This window comes from Dasypus novemcinctus, chromosome 10 (genome assembly GCF_030445035.2).
Source record: "Dasypus novemcinctus isolate mDasNov1 chromosome 10, mDasNov1.1.hap2, whole genome shotgun sequence".
NCBI classification, from domain to species: domain Eukaryota; kingdom Metazoa; phylum Chordata; class Mammalia; order Cingulata; family Dasypodidae; genus Dasypus; species Dasypus novemcinctus.
Genome location: NC_080682.1, coordinates 82,035,190 through 82,049,112, shown reverse-complemented (window position 1 = coordinate 82,049,112; position 13,923 = coordinate 82,035,190). Strand labels below are relative to the sequence as shown.

The window sequence follows — 13,923 nt, the reverse complement described above, 5'->3', positions numbered from 1 at the left end:
GCTGTCCCTCACTAAGTCTGTTTCCACATCTGTAAAAGGAGATGATAATAAAAATACTTACCTTAGAGGGCTGTTGTCAGGACTAAACAAAAGTATGTACATAGAGAGCTCTCCATCAACTAGTATCCAAGGCAGAGTTTCATTAGAATGGAGTCAGTACTAACTGAGCCTTGCAAACCCAGCAGGGGCGACTTTTGCCAGAAAGTTTATCAGTAGGAAGTTGGACTCAGTGCTAAGAGGGCTTCCAGTTAGGACAATCCCTGGGAAAACCCAATAGGCCAGGGGGAGGATGACAGAGTAAGGAGTAGAGAAAAAATAAACTCAGGTTGGAGGGCGAGGGCTGGCCTTTTGCACTTGCCTGGAGAGGGAGCATGGAAAGGCCAACTGCCCCAGCCACCATAGTGTTCTCGCTCTGCCCAAGCCTGACTGATCTCCTCCCTGTAGGTCTCCAGGCCAACCTGGAGCTCAGATCAAAGAACGCTTATTGATACCTACTTTGGGCCTGTGAGGGGCACTTGGCCCCTGAGGTGAGACACTGTTCCTGCCCCTGGGGATCCTGGGTTCATGGTCTTCTGCTACCAGAGTAGTCTGTACAAGGTGCTGTGCAGTATTTGCAGTTTGCAAAGCTGCTTCACCTCCCTTACTGGGCCTTGCACTGTCCACAGTGTTCTTTTCTGTGAATGGTGTGGGTCTACCATTTTGGGAGAGGGGGTGGTATGGACAGATTATGCTAGCCATTTGACACCAAGAAGAGAGGCTGTTTGGGCGATCCAGCCAAGGTAATATAGGCCATCCGCACCGCTGTCCCTCTTCCCAACCGCTTATCCTAAGCACCGCCAGCCCCAGAAGAGCTACAAGCCTCTTAGCAGGGCGTTTGCTGAATCCGAGCGTGGTCAAGGAGCATAGCAAGGAGGGATGTCCTTAGGGCATACAAAGCTAGTACTGCAAGCGCTAATGTGCTCCTCAGGTCCACAGGGAACGCTGAGGACTGCCTCCCAGTGCTTAGGACCCGGAGCACAAGGCCCAGTCCTTCCCTCTCCCTTGACATCGAGACACCAGAACCGGGGTTTTCATCTCACCGCACCACCACCCTCGCTCCCATCGGGTCTCGGGTGGCAGCGCCTGACCGCTCCCGGTGCTGGGGGCTAGGCTGCAGCCCACGTGCGCCCGCAGCAGCTGCGGTGACAGTCAGCCCCGTGGGGGCGGGGCGGGGCGTGGGCGGGAGGTAGGCTCCGCGCCGCGCTACCATTGGCCACACGACCAGGGATGGGGGCGGGGCTACGCCCCCGGGCTGCCCTGTCATTGGCCGCGACGCCGATGGAGGCTGTTCCCCGCCCAGGTTGCCGCGCCGCGCACAGCTGCAGGCGCTCGCCGGGCAGAGCTTGCGCCAGGCCTCCGCGCTCGCTCCCAGCTCGCAGGCGCCGGCGGGTCCCGGCAGCTGCGCCCGCCGCCCGCTGTGGAGGCAGGCGCTGGCTCGAGGCCGGGCGGCCAGCGCGGCTCTCGGTAAGGCGGGGACGGCGCGGGACTCGAGGGAGGGAAGGAGGGCAGGCGTGGGTGGGGACCGTCCCGGCGCCGGCTGGACTCTGCGCCCTGCCCCGCGCTCGGGTGGGTCAGGTGCGGCGGGAGCATCTTCCGCCTCAAGGCCACCCCGCGGGACCCCCGGCGAGCAGGTGTCGCTGCCCGGGAGCGCGGGGCTGCCCCGGCCGGTCGCTGAGCCGGTTAACACCCACCCAGCCCTCCTCGGAAATATCCCTTACTTCGCTCCCCAGCACCCAAACCCTGTAATTCTAAGCCTAAAATATCCCCAAACGTCACCACGGAGCGGGCGCGATGCGCCAGCGGTTCCGCCTGATACCAGTGGCTAAAACCATCCCCAAACGTCGCTTTCCATGGTTTGGGCCCCGCGCCTTTCATGTCCCTTCCCTGGGCGCTTTTTGTCCCCTCCCTCCTTAATAACAGGAAGTTAAGTTGGGTCAATTGTCAGTGGCCTCGCAGGCTGCGGACTGGGGCCGGGTCCCGGGCGGGGGTCGTGACCAGAAGAGCCGCGGAGCTGTCCTTTCTGCGCTGCGCGCCCCCTCGGCAGCCCCGCGCACCCCAGGCCCGGGGGCATCCTCTCGGGCGCCCGCCCGGCTGTTCCACCGCTGACGGTGGGGAGCGGCGGGGTCTTGCCCGCGTCTCCTCTGCCGCGGTGGCAGGTGGTGGTGGCAGGTGGCGGTGGCAGGTGGGGTTAACTTTGCGGGGGTCATCCTCTCGGGCAGAGCTGGGAACGGCATTTGCTGGATGGGGAAGAGGCGTGTTGAAACCGGAGTAAACGTGGGTCTCTTTCCACATTGTTTATTCTGAAGTCTGGGTTCTTAAAGTGGAAAGAACTTTTATCTGGAAGGTGTAGGGCCCTGCGGAGCCTGAAGGCGGTGTACGTGCCCTCTGCTGTCAGTCTGACTTGTTCTCCAGAGTCTTCCGTAGTTTCTGTGAGGGATAAAGTCACTCATCTGCCCCTTTGTGGACACGTCCTGCGGGAAGAAAGCCTGAGGCAAGTGGGCCTTCTGACGTGTCCCTGCCCTGCCACCCTGGCACCTGTGCCTCTCTGTGCTGTCCCTTCCCAGGGGCAGCGGAAGCCACAGGTTTACCTCCAGTCTCCAAGGCAACCCCATCCCGTGTCCTAGAGGCTCTAATCCAGTCCTTTAGGCAGAGGAAAGACAGAATGTTAAGTACCTACTGGGTTCCCAGCTCTGCCCTCTGGCTCTGCTCTAGTGGATTTCATGGTTACTCTCCAAAAACTCTGAGAGGTGGGTGTTGCCCTCCACAGTTTAGGGATGGGGAAAGAGATGCAGGCTGAGTGCCTGAGGTCACCTAGAAAGTGAGCCAGGATTGGAACCCTGCTCTGTCAGCTCTAAGCCCAGTGCTTTCCTGCTGCCCCGTAGCTATGGAAAGTGGTGTCCTGCACTGTGGGAGGATGGCCCCAAAGTGTGCTGACTGGAGGCTCCTGGCCTCAGAGATCCTGTCCACCAGGATTTCAATGGATGCTGCTTTGGGAAAGCACTTGAGCTAACCAGGTTAGCCCGGTTGTCAACCTGCCAATCCCCTGCCCACCCTGCCCTCCAGCCAGGGGCCATGGATGGTGCTGGCCATGATGAGATGGGAAAGGACTGACTGCTCGCCCTGGGTGCTCTTTTTGGGAGGAAGCCTGACCCCTTCATTGACTTGGCCTCACCTCAGAGCCTTGGGATGGTCTAGGACTGTGTTAGCTGAAATAAGCTTTATCTTAGGACTGATTCTAGTTTTGATTTTGGTGATGAGGTACGGTGGTTATGGTTCTGGGGTGATTGAGATCCATGGTTTGAGTATTCCTTTATAAAAATTGACATCACTTTTATCCCTGCCTCCTTTCTTCAGTCTCAGGTCTCTGGCTTCCTGCTCATCCCCCTTTTCCAAGGGAAAAATCAAGGCTACCCAGATAATAACCAGTTATACTTTAGTAGAAATCAGCTTAAGGGCTAAGGCTGGTTGTGTCTGGCCGTTGGAGGCCCATTCCCTGGAGCTGCAGGGAGCAGAGCTGCAGCCAGATAATCCCTGGTTCCCTCACTGCCCCTGATTAGGCTGTGTCTTGATCCCCCTGCCACCATGTCCATATGCCCCTACCTGAGTTTGCCTCCCAGCCCCGTGCCTGCCCCCTTCACTCCCCACTGCTGAAGAGTGGAAGTCCTGCATTTGGGGGGAGGGAGGGCTGATGGGGTGGGTATAAGAACTTTGGGGCTGAGTATTGCTAATCTTAGAAGCTCTCCCAGGGCTAAGGGTCAGTTTTAAAGAGCAGGGAAAGATTAGTGTTCATCATGCTGAGGCTTTTTTAGATCCCTACATTATTAGCTCTCTAAAGAAGTAGGTGTGTTAGTCCCATTTTACAGATGTTGAAACTGAGACTTGGAAAGGTTAAAACTTGCCCCCAACACACAGTTGGTGAGTGACCCGGGTAGGATCCTGGCTCTGTCTCTATGAGTGAGGTCTGTGTTTGGTGAATTAAATGATATGGTAACTAGGAAAATCCTGTGCTGTCCTCTGAACTCAGGAGGCTTGGTGTGTGCAGCTCTCTGCTACTTACTATTTTCCACCTTATATTGTAATTAATTATGAATGTATCTTCTCACCCCATGTGAAATGACATATAAAACACTCATAAACTTCAGTTTTTACTTTCTGGTTCCTACAAGACCTACTTGCTCTTTGTTCTTTATTCTCTTAGCTTTTGATACCTATCTCCATTAAGGTATCCTTTATGACGTGTTGCAGTCCTATTAAAAATTAGTATGGACATTTTCAGACATATAAAAATAGAATAATGAGTCTCCGTATACTCATTATATCCAGCTTCAACAAAGTCATCAAGTTTAAACTAGGCTGGCTACATCTATCTCTTTTCTCCCCCTTTCCCTCCCTTCCCTTATAAAGTTCTTTGGTATCATATGTCCATATTCAGATTTCCTTTATTGTCTCAGAAACGACCTTTATAGTGGGTTTGTTAAAATTGGCATCCAAGCAAGGTCTTTAAGTTGCATTCAGTTGTTTGTCCTTTTATACTTATTTTAATCTGAAGCAGCAAACACTCTCCCTTTAAACCAGCCATTACTCTCCATTTTCAGTGCCCATCTCCCCTGCTAGAGAGCGTCCCCTTGACCCTGGAGTCAGCTTCTTGTGCAGTGCTGGATCCCCAGTGCCAGTGTCTGGGACATGGCTGTGTGCAGTTACCACCTGCCAAATGTGTTATAGTAGTCGTTCAGGAAATGTGTTCTGAATGAATGAACCCTATTGTGGGTATGTGGGACTCCTCCTGTGTGTTTAGAAAAGAGGTTAGGGGAAACAGATGTGGCTCAAATGATAGGGCTTCTGCCTACCATGTGGGAGGGCCCGGGTTTGATCCCTGGGGCCTCCTGGTGAAAAAGAAGAAGATAAAGCATGCCTGCACAGTGAGCCAGTGCCCGCATGGAAAGCCAAGTGCCTGTGTGGTGAGCCAGTGCCTGTGTACTGTGAACGCAACAAAATGATGATGCAGCAAACAGAAATGAAGGGGAGAGTCAAGGTGAAGCACAGTAGAAACCAGGAACTGAAGTGGCACAGCTGACAGGGAACCTCTCTCCACATCAGAGGTCCCCAGGATCAAATCCCAGTGAACCCAGAGGAGAAAAAGTAAGAAAGAGAAGACAAAAAGAAATAGATACAGAAGATCACACAGCGAATGGACACAGACAGCAAAAAAAAAAAAGCAGGGCAAGGGGAGGGAGAGAGGGGAAGGGGGAAAAATAAATCTTAAAAAAAAAAAAAAAGAGGTTAGAAAAAAGGATGACTTGCTCACGTGTGGAAGTTTTCTCAGCAAGTGTCAGTTTGTAAACATCCTGAAATAATAGGAGAACTATTCGCTGTGCTCACCCCCACCACTCTGGTTTGTGGTGGGGATCCCAGACAGCTGCTTTTATGCTCTGATCAGCAACTGGCCTCCCCACATCACACGTGGGGCTGACGGGGACTGAGGTCATTTTTGCCCACACTTTGAATTCTGACTTATTCAGCCACAGATATTGCCACATTATGACCCAGACACTTGGCGTCTGGCCTCTGTGGAGAACTTGGTACACCTTCTAGAGTCTTCCGTCTCTTGCCAGGCAGCGCTTCTTCCCCTGTGCCTGCCGAGATTCAGAGCCGTCTCTAACTGCCTTCCCCTGGTTGAGTTGTGGAGTCTTTCACAAATCATTATTCATCTGCAACTGGGATGGGTCACCACAGAAAATTAGCATTTTATGGGTTTTGTCTGCATTTGTTCTGAAGAGATAGTATCACCACTGGCACATTGAGACATCCTAATAAAGGAGACCAGAGCTTCTGGAGGGGAAGAAAAGATATGCTTGCTTTTCTTAACGATGCCCTTAAGACTTCGTCAAATCTCTTTAAGGGTGTTGGGCCCTTTGATAGATGTCTTTTTACTCACCTAGTAAAGAGCCCCCGGCAAACAAAACAGACCCTCAAAAGGATTTCTTTTAAAAACATAGCCTTTTCTACTAGGAAGAAATACAAAATTTTAAGTTTCTCTCTAGGTGGCAGTGCTAGAGTTGTATTTTTCCCCATCCTTTTATCTTTTATTTTTCAGTACTTTTCCGAAAGTTTGTAGAAGATATTTAACATTTGTAATGGAAAATCCAAATATTTTTTTCTCCCTAAAATAAAAAGGAGCACTTCCTTCACCTGATTTGGAGTGGGTAGACAAAATTATCTGTGTTTGGTACAGTTCTACATGTGACTAAGGCCACCGAGCAATCGGGATTTTGATATTTGGTGGATCATTATTTTAAAGAATGTAGCCCAGACCTGCTAAAGGTTAGAAAAGACAGAAAGACAGCTGGAGTTTGGGAGGAGTAAGATATAAAACCCATGTAGTTCTACTCTCTTTCCCATTCTACCGCCTCCCGTTCGTTTCTGAAGATTTCATTTTGGTATCTCCAAAATGAAACCTTTCTAATGTTAGGCCCTTGATTTGATTTTTTTAAATAAGGGGAGGTAGAGACTGATATTAGAGGAAAACAAAAATGGCACAGTGTGTTAAGACAGGCAGGGACGAAATTTCCAGACTCCAGTTGTTGGTTTTGCCCTCTGGGCAAGTGTCTCGCAGAGGAAAACCCCACTTACCTGCCTTTGTGGAACGCTCCCTTCGCCCTGTTCTGTTTTCACCCTATTCTAGAGGTAGAAAGCATGGCTGGGCCGTGCTGATAAAGCTCCTCCTCCCTAAAGCACTGATCACTGGGACTCAGAAATTCAGAGCTGGTAGGAGTGATAGGGGAGGTTTGTCGTCAGTCACAAACAAACCTCCTTTGCTGGATTTTGTAACCACCGAGTCTGAATTTCAGATGCTTTCCTCTTCTCTGGTAGCTGTTGGTGAAGTGTCCATCCTTGTGTCCCAAATGAAAGTCTTTTGTAATTACCAGGTATGGAATAATTTCTTAAATGTATTTGCTCTCCGCCTGTCTCTGCATCTAAATATTACTACAGTTCATCACAGGAAAAGCTGTTTTGTCTTAGTGGTCCCCGGCAAGGGCATGTGTCTGTGGATAGCTCTGGTTGTTTTTAGGGAAGGACTTTTAATTTATTGTGTTCTTTATTTAGACTAGTATCTCTCTCCCCTGAGGGTCAGGGTAATTTCCCTGCCTCCTCCCCTTGCCTCAAGTCTCCTCCTCCCCATGGCTGGCCAGATACCTTGCAGCACCTGCATTCCTTCCAAGATGTGGTCAGATTTCTTTTGGGGGAACCCAGAGGTAAGGGCAGTTCCAAGAAAATGGGACTGTGTTTCCTGTTGGTTTGGGGCTCAGATTTTTTTCGCTCTTTGGGTAATGGGAGATGTTCAGTGAAGATCCCTTTTCTGCTGACAGCAAGGAGTTGGATGGTGGGCCCTGGTCCCTGAGCTCGTGCAATAGCAGGTTTGTGGGACATTTGTAGACCTGAGTCCTGACTCCCCAGTCCAGAAGCCCAGCATAAGCCAGAGATGGGAGGGGGAGTCTAGAAATACTCGGTTCTGGCCTTGACACTGTTGTGTCAATATGTTTAAGATCTTCAAGCTTTGAGATGCAGAAACTACTTCCTTACTCTTGGCCACTTATTGGAGTACTGATCTTATCTAGTAAAGATTTTCAGGATCTCAGGTTTTAGCATGTGCTGGGAACCAGGATTAGGTGGTATGGAAGAGGATGAAGAAGAGCCTGGAAACAAGTCATTTGGGAAAGAGAGACTTGGACTTCATGACTGTTTAAATAGATCTGCTCCCTGAGCACAGTGGGCTCAGGGTCTGTCTGGGGCCCGGCAGAGTGACGGGTCCCACTGTTGGACAACTGGGCATCCCCGGAGGACCATAATGGAGGGCCCAGGTGGCTGCTGTAAAGTCCGGGCCTGATTGCACCACTTGTCACGTCAGCTAGGCTTTTGTACAACTTGATACAAAGGTGTTAAAAGTAGAAACTCTCTGCATGGAAGGGACGCTGGTAGCCCAATGAAAGGGAAAACAGAAGAGAGGAATAAGCAGATGGTTCAGGTAGAATCTTTCCAGACCTTTGGGGAGAGGATTCATTTGGTCTCTTTTCTTATGGAATGACACATGGGCTCCTGTGGTTGGGGTCTTGGGGATTCCATTCCAGGAATTGAGAATTCTCTGAGTGCATGGTAGGAGAGCTTCATGATTAGGCTCCCAGCCGTCTCCAGAGATATTGTAGGCATATCCTTGTGCCTTTTCTCTGCTTTGCTCCTCTTTGGACCTGCTGGGGAGCCACCAGGATATGAGGTTACAGGATCCATGGGGCTGCCCAGGCTTGGCGGTTATTTGGGTCAGATCTAACTATTTCTTCCTCTACTCTACTTTGTCCCCTCTGTCTTTTGGGAACCCCTTATGTTAGATTTGTGGGGGCAGCGAGCCTGGGTACTGAGATGAAGCCTCAAGGGCAGGTGATATAGTAGAGAAGACATGCCTGCAGACCTAGGTTTGAATCCTAGTTCCATGATTTAACAGCCACATGACCTTGGGCAAGTCGGTTAATCCCACTGAATCTCAATATTCTAGTTTAATAAAAAGGAGCTAGTAATATCTATCCCAAGGGATTGATGGCATAGAATAAAGTAGAATATTTGTGAAGCATCTTGCATAGGTAGGCACTCAAAAAATGCCAGTTTTAAGGAGTGACCTGTTTTCAGAATGAATGACAGTTGGCATGCAATGCATCCTCTGGTTGGGTTCCAGGAAATCCTCTGGGTGGATTCTGAGCTTTTATTTTCCTGAAGCAGCAGCCAGTTCTTCATTTTCTTCCAATCTGAGCTCTCTCCCCACCTCTTCCTGCTTGTGGTGAGCCCATCTTTCAACCTCCCAGCCACTCAATACCACCTCCTTCTCTGTTCCCCACCAAACTTTCTCCCCCTGTTCCCCTGGGCTCTGCCTCCCCCAGCTATCTTCCCCCTCTTCCAACCCCCCTCCCCCCCGCCCCGTGGTGAACAGACAGTGAGCAGGATTCTCTTGCAGCTTAAAGAAGGCTGTTTATGGCTGCTCTCTGAGCTGTTTATGATGTATCTCTTCAGACGCTCCTAGCAGATGTCTGTTTATTGCTGAAACCTCATCTTTATCTTCAGCATTAGAGAAGAGAGAGGCTATTTTTAACCCTCTTTAACTGGCATGGCTACACAATACAGCTTAGATTGCCTCCAAGTTTAATTCTTCATTGCTCTTGCTCTCTGCCCACTTTGAAACCTTTCAGATCCAGGCTGAGAGTCCTTATATGTCCTGATTTTAGAGCAACACTTAAATTTAGCCGGCAGTTGCAATCTCTTAAAAAGGTATGCCAGGGAAACGAAGACAACCAGCTGACAGCCTTTTTCCGGGTGGGTTAAGACAGATGGCGTGAATGAGCGTAGCTTTTCTGTACCCATAGAAACCAACACCTTCCCCCCCTCTGCCCCTTCCTTTCCACCTTGGTGGCACTCTCACATGCCGCTTGCTGATTGGCTGGGAGACCTTTAGCATTACCATTCCCTTTGGACCCAGGTGGGGCTAGAGGTCAGGAGGGAGTGGAACTGGGGTGGTTCCAAATGATACTGACCTCCCAGGAAGAAGAGGCAGAGACTGTGAGTCATAGAGTCTTGGGGTGTCAGGGTTGGAAGGGCGCTCTGAGATTATCTAATTCTCAGCCTGCCACCTTGTTTTACCTGTGGGGAAACTGAGGTACAGGGGCTTCTTGGTACTGGGCAGAGGACGGAGAGGTGCGGCCCCTTGCTTAGCATCACACAGTTGGGTCAGGGGCAACTCTCCTCCATCCACCTGTCCAGCCCTGATCCTGTTTGAGGAGTAGAGCCTCACACATGCTGCTCCTCAACCCCCCTTTCTTTTTTTTTTTTAAAGATTTATTATTTTTTTATTTAATTTCCCCCCCCCCCCCCCCGGTTGTCTGTTCTTGGTGTCTATTTGCTGCGTCTTGTTTCTTTGTCCGCTTCTGTTGTCGTCAGCGGCACGGGAAGTGTGGGCGGCGCCATTCCTGGGCAGGCTGCTCTTTCTTTTCACGCTGGGCGGCTCTCCTTACGGGGCGCACTCCTTGCGTGTGGGGCTCTCACGCGGGGGACACCCTTGCGTGGCACGGCACTCCTTGCGCGCATCAGCACTGCGCATGGCCAGCTCCACACGGGTCAAGGAGGCCCGGGGTTTGAACCGCGGACCTCCCATATGGTAGACGGACGCCCTAACTACTGGGCCAAAGTCCGTTTCCCTCTTTTTTAATTTTAAAAAATTAAAAAAAAATTTTTTTCAACCCCCCTTTCTAACAGCTCTTGGCATTTTTAAAACTTAGGATGTGTATACTTATAGCACTGATGAGATCTTTCCTTATCAAAAACACTTCCCCCAGAGCTTTGGAGCTTAAAATTCCCCCCTTGGTTTTCAGTCCTTGTCTCTAGAGGACCTTTGTTAAAAATATAGAATTTAATTGCGAAGAACAACATGTCAATAGAGATTAGTTTATTGCTGATTAGCTGTCTGCTGAGAGCTGAACCTTGAGAGAATGGGGTGTGCGATGAGTCAGCTGGGCATAGGTGGAGGAGGGAATCCAGAAAGGACTGTAAACAGGGTGCTGTGGGGAGGCCCTTGGACCGTACGGCCATGCTGGTCCCAGTGTGCCATGCCCGGGGCTCTGGGAGGCACAGACCGGAGTACAGTGTGCAGCTCACACTGGAGGCAGGTGCACTAGACAAGCCCACTGATGCCCACGCTCCGAGGCAGGAGCTGGAATGTGCTTTGGAGAGTCACACGTTGTGGGGGAACTGGGAGGACTTCCTGGGGAGGTGGTTCTCCGAGGTTGAAATGGGCCTTGGAAGACAGGATTTTCATAGGCAGAGATGAACCAAGGCAATAGGGGAGAGAGATGTGGAAAAGTGAGGGCACATTTGGGGTGCCACATGGTGGAAACCCAGGCTAGGAGAGCCGAGGAAGCCAAAGCTGAGATCAGGCTGGCTCAGAGGAGTGGAGCAGGTGGAGTAAGGTGGGGTGGGGAGGAATGGAGCAGGCAAGGGGAAGCCGCTGGAGAGGGGTGGCCAGAGCCGACCCCTGGGCAGGCAGGATGGGGTGTGGGGCTGCTGGGGTGGGGTGCTGGGAGGCCTGCCCTGCCCTCCAAGCCCTGAGATGCCAATGGGGTGGATTGGGGCAGTTAAGGTGGGGCCCAAGGAGGGCCTTAGCTCTTAGCTCCTGGCTTTTGCCCTCTGGTCTTCTGTGTGAGGGGGATCAGCGTGGGCAGCCTTTTCTTTCACTGTGAGGAAGGTACCATTTTGGAACTCCTCAGTGAGAGTCTTAGTGCCCGGGGCGCTGGTCGCCATCTGCTGGTGCCGCCGGCTGAGCCTGCCCTGGGCTGTGCGGGCTCTGCTCAGTGGAAGACAGTACCCTGTCCCCTCATCAGTGCCTGGCTGCAGAGCAGTGCACAGTCAGTTTGTGCGGGCTGTTCCCCTCCTTCAAGGTCAGTTGAGGGGGTGAGCCCCTCGGGGTGGGGAGCCAGAGATCAGGGCCTGGGCTCCTGTGGGGGAGGCAGCATAGCTGAACGGGGCAAGAAAGACCACGGGCAGGGCCCCCCTCCAAGGAAGAGCTGTGTAAGAATTGTTGATGGAGTGTTGCGGTCGTCCCGTGGGCTTGGGAGGCTCTGTCCTTTGAAATGATGCTGATTTCCCCCTTCTGGGGACCACCAGGCACCTGAAAGCCCCTTCAGGCGGGTCCCTTCCTGGATTTCTGATGCCCCAGTAGAGGGCAAGCTCAGGACCCGTGGGGCTGGGCTGGGCAGGGCTGGTGGACTTGATGGTGCTAAGCCTCTGTAAGAGGTGGGGGTGGTCGACGCTGGGCACCCCGGCTGTGGGGAGGGGTACAGGCTGAGCTCAGCTTCCTTCTGCTGCCCAGTGATAACCTGGCAGGTGGGAGCATAGTGACCTACAATTCTGACATTTGAGCAGGACTCCTGGCACCTGTTCTCTGCTGTGTATGTCTCAGAGACCCCCTTCCTATATGTGATATAATAAAACTGCTCCTGCATGCAGCAAATGGCATGAGTTCAGCGGGAGCTCTTGGTGGGTGTGGGGAAGCACTGAAATGACTTGCTTTCTTATTTCATTCCTCCTAGCCCTAGCGCTCCTAGTGTGACTAAGTTGGTCTATTGGCTGATCGTTCAATTGATTGATCATTCATTAAGCCAACTGAGTCTTCCGGTTGGCTCCCTCTATCTGTCACAGACAAACCATGGGTTTTTAGAAGCGCTGTGAAATCTTGTGCAAGCCACTTACTTACTCTGTGGCTAAGGTTTCTCTTCTGTGAAATTGGCATGGTGGCGGGGATGAGACGGTGATGTGCACAAGATACCTGTCATGGTGCCTGGCCCCAGAGCAGGCACCCAGGTGGCCTCTGCCCCTCTGTCCCACTCCTGAGTTGGCCCAGAGCCCAGATGGGGGCAGACAGTTCAGTTCCATTCCCAAAGCAGCCCCTTCCCTTCAGACATGGCTTTTGAAGAGATTGGTCCACCCAGAGGCCCTGTGCCCTGAGCAGAGATGGGAGGCCTTGCCCATCGTGGTAAGAAGCCTTCTCAGTAAGGCCATGGAACTCTGGGGCTGGAAGAGCCTTGCATTCAGCACACAGGCAGCTTGCTTTGTCCCCTGTGGCCGTCCAGCCTGGGTGTGCAGAGGGGCGGTGCCCCATTCCATCTTTGGACACTCCTCCTGTCACTTTCCTGATGGCTCCTTTTTTTTTTTTTTAAAGATTTATTTTATTTATTTCCCTCCCCTCCCACCTCGTTGTCTGCTCTGTGTCCATTCACTGTGTTCTGTGTCCGCTTGCATTATCAGGCAGCACTGGGAAAATGCATCTCTTTTTTATTGCATCATCTTGCTGTGTCAGCTCTTGGTGTATGTGGCACCACTCCTGGGCGGGCTGCACTTTTTTCACGGAGGACAGGTCTCCTTGCAGGGCACACACCTTGCACGTGGGCACCCCTGCACAGGGGCACCCCTGCATGGCATGGCACTCCTTGCACGCGGCAACATTGCACATGGGCCAGCTCACCACACAGGTCAGGAGGCCCTGGGAATTGAACCCTGGACCCTCCATATGGTAGACAGACGCTCTATCAGTTGAGCCACGTCTGCTTTCCCCTGATGGCTCCTTATAGCTCCTGGCATTTGGTCTCAGTTCTTCCTTCTTGATTCCACAGAGAACAAGTCTAATCTCTCCTCCACCAGGCAGCTGTTCAGATAATTGTTTTTGTTTTTAAATCAAAACTATGATACCATCGATTATAAGATGCACCATTATTTTAAGTACCTTCAAGAAAGAAATAATGCTGCCAGTTAAATGGTGACACTTGGTTTATCACTTAAAACTTTCATATTTACTGAACTCTTTCAGATCTTAGACATAGGTTTTTATCCCGTATCATACTTGCATGTACATAAAAAGGAAAATAAATTGGTTAAGGCATTTCTCAAACATCTTTACTTTCAGAATCCAACTCTTCTGAATCACTTTTTGATTCAGAGTTATCAATACCATGTTTTTTGTTTTTGTTTTCATTTTTTTGACACATTATAATCTGTCATTACATGACAGATTGAAAGACACAGGTGATGTCTTTTTTTTAATCTCCGTTATCTTGGGAAATTTTCCAGATGCCATTCTGTAAGTTTTGATCATTTTGTTTCCTTGATTTTACCAGAAGGTGCCAAATGGAAGGGTTTTAGTCAACAACTAGGACTCATATTCCTTCCTCAAGTGCTGCTTAACTGTTTCAGCTCCTGAAGAGTCTAGATACACCACTAGGCCACTAGCAGCCAAATTTCTACACAGGCAGGCAATGACATCTGCCTCCTGGCCCAGAGTGATCGTTAGATGTTGGAGAT

The 13,923-nt window shown here is 51.1% G+C and overlaps 1 protein-coding gene across 8 annotated transcripts in view; it reads left to right on the top strand.

Annotated features, from left to right (window-relative positions):
- The first annotated feature begins 1,301 nt into the window (after positions 1–1,301).
- Positions 1,302–13,923, top strand: part of MICAL2 (microtubule associated monooxygenase, calponin and LIM domain containing 2) — a 229,449-nt gene continuing 216,827 nt past the window's right edge. For 4 of the 8 annotated variants that reach the window (XM_058305724.2, XM_058305723.2, XM_058305722.2 and 1 more), the window contains exon 1: positions 1,327–1,503. The gene's annotated coding sequence lies outside the window, so the exon portion shown is untranslated. Of the gene's footprint in view, positions 1,504–6,792; positions 6,966–13,923 lie in introns of those variants that run through there. The other 4 variants (XM_071218210.1, XM_058305719.2, XM_058305718.2 and 1 more) reach the window with 2 other exon arrangements.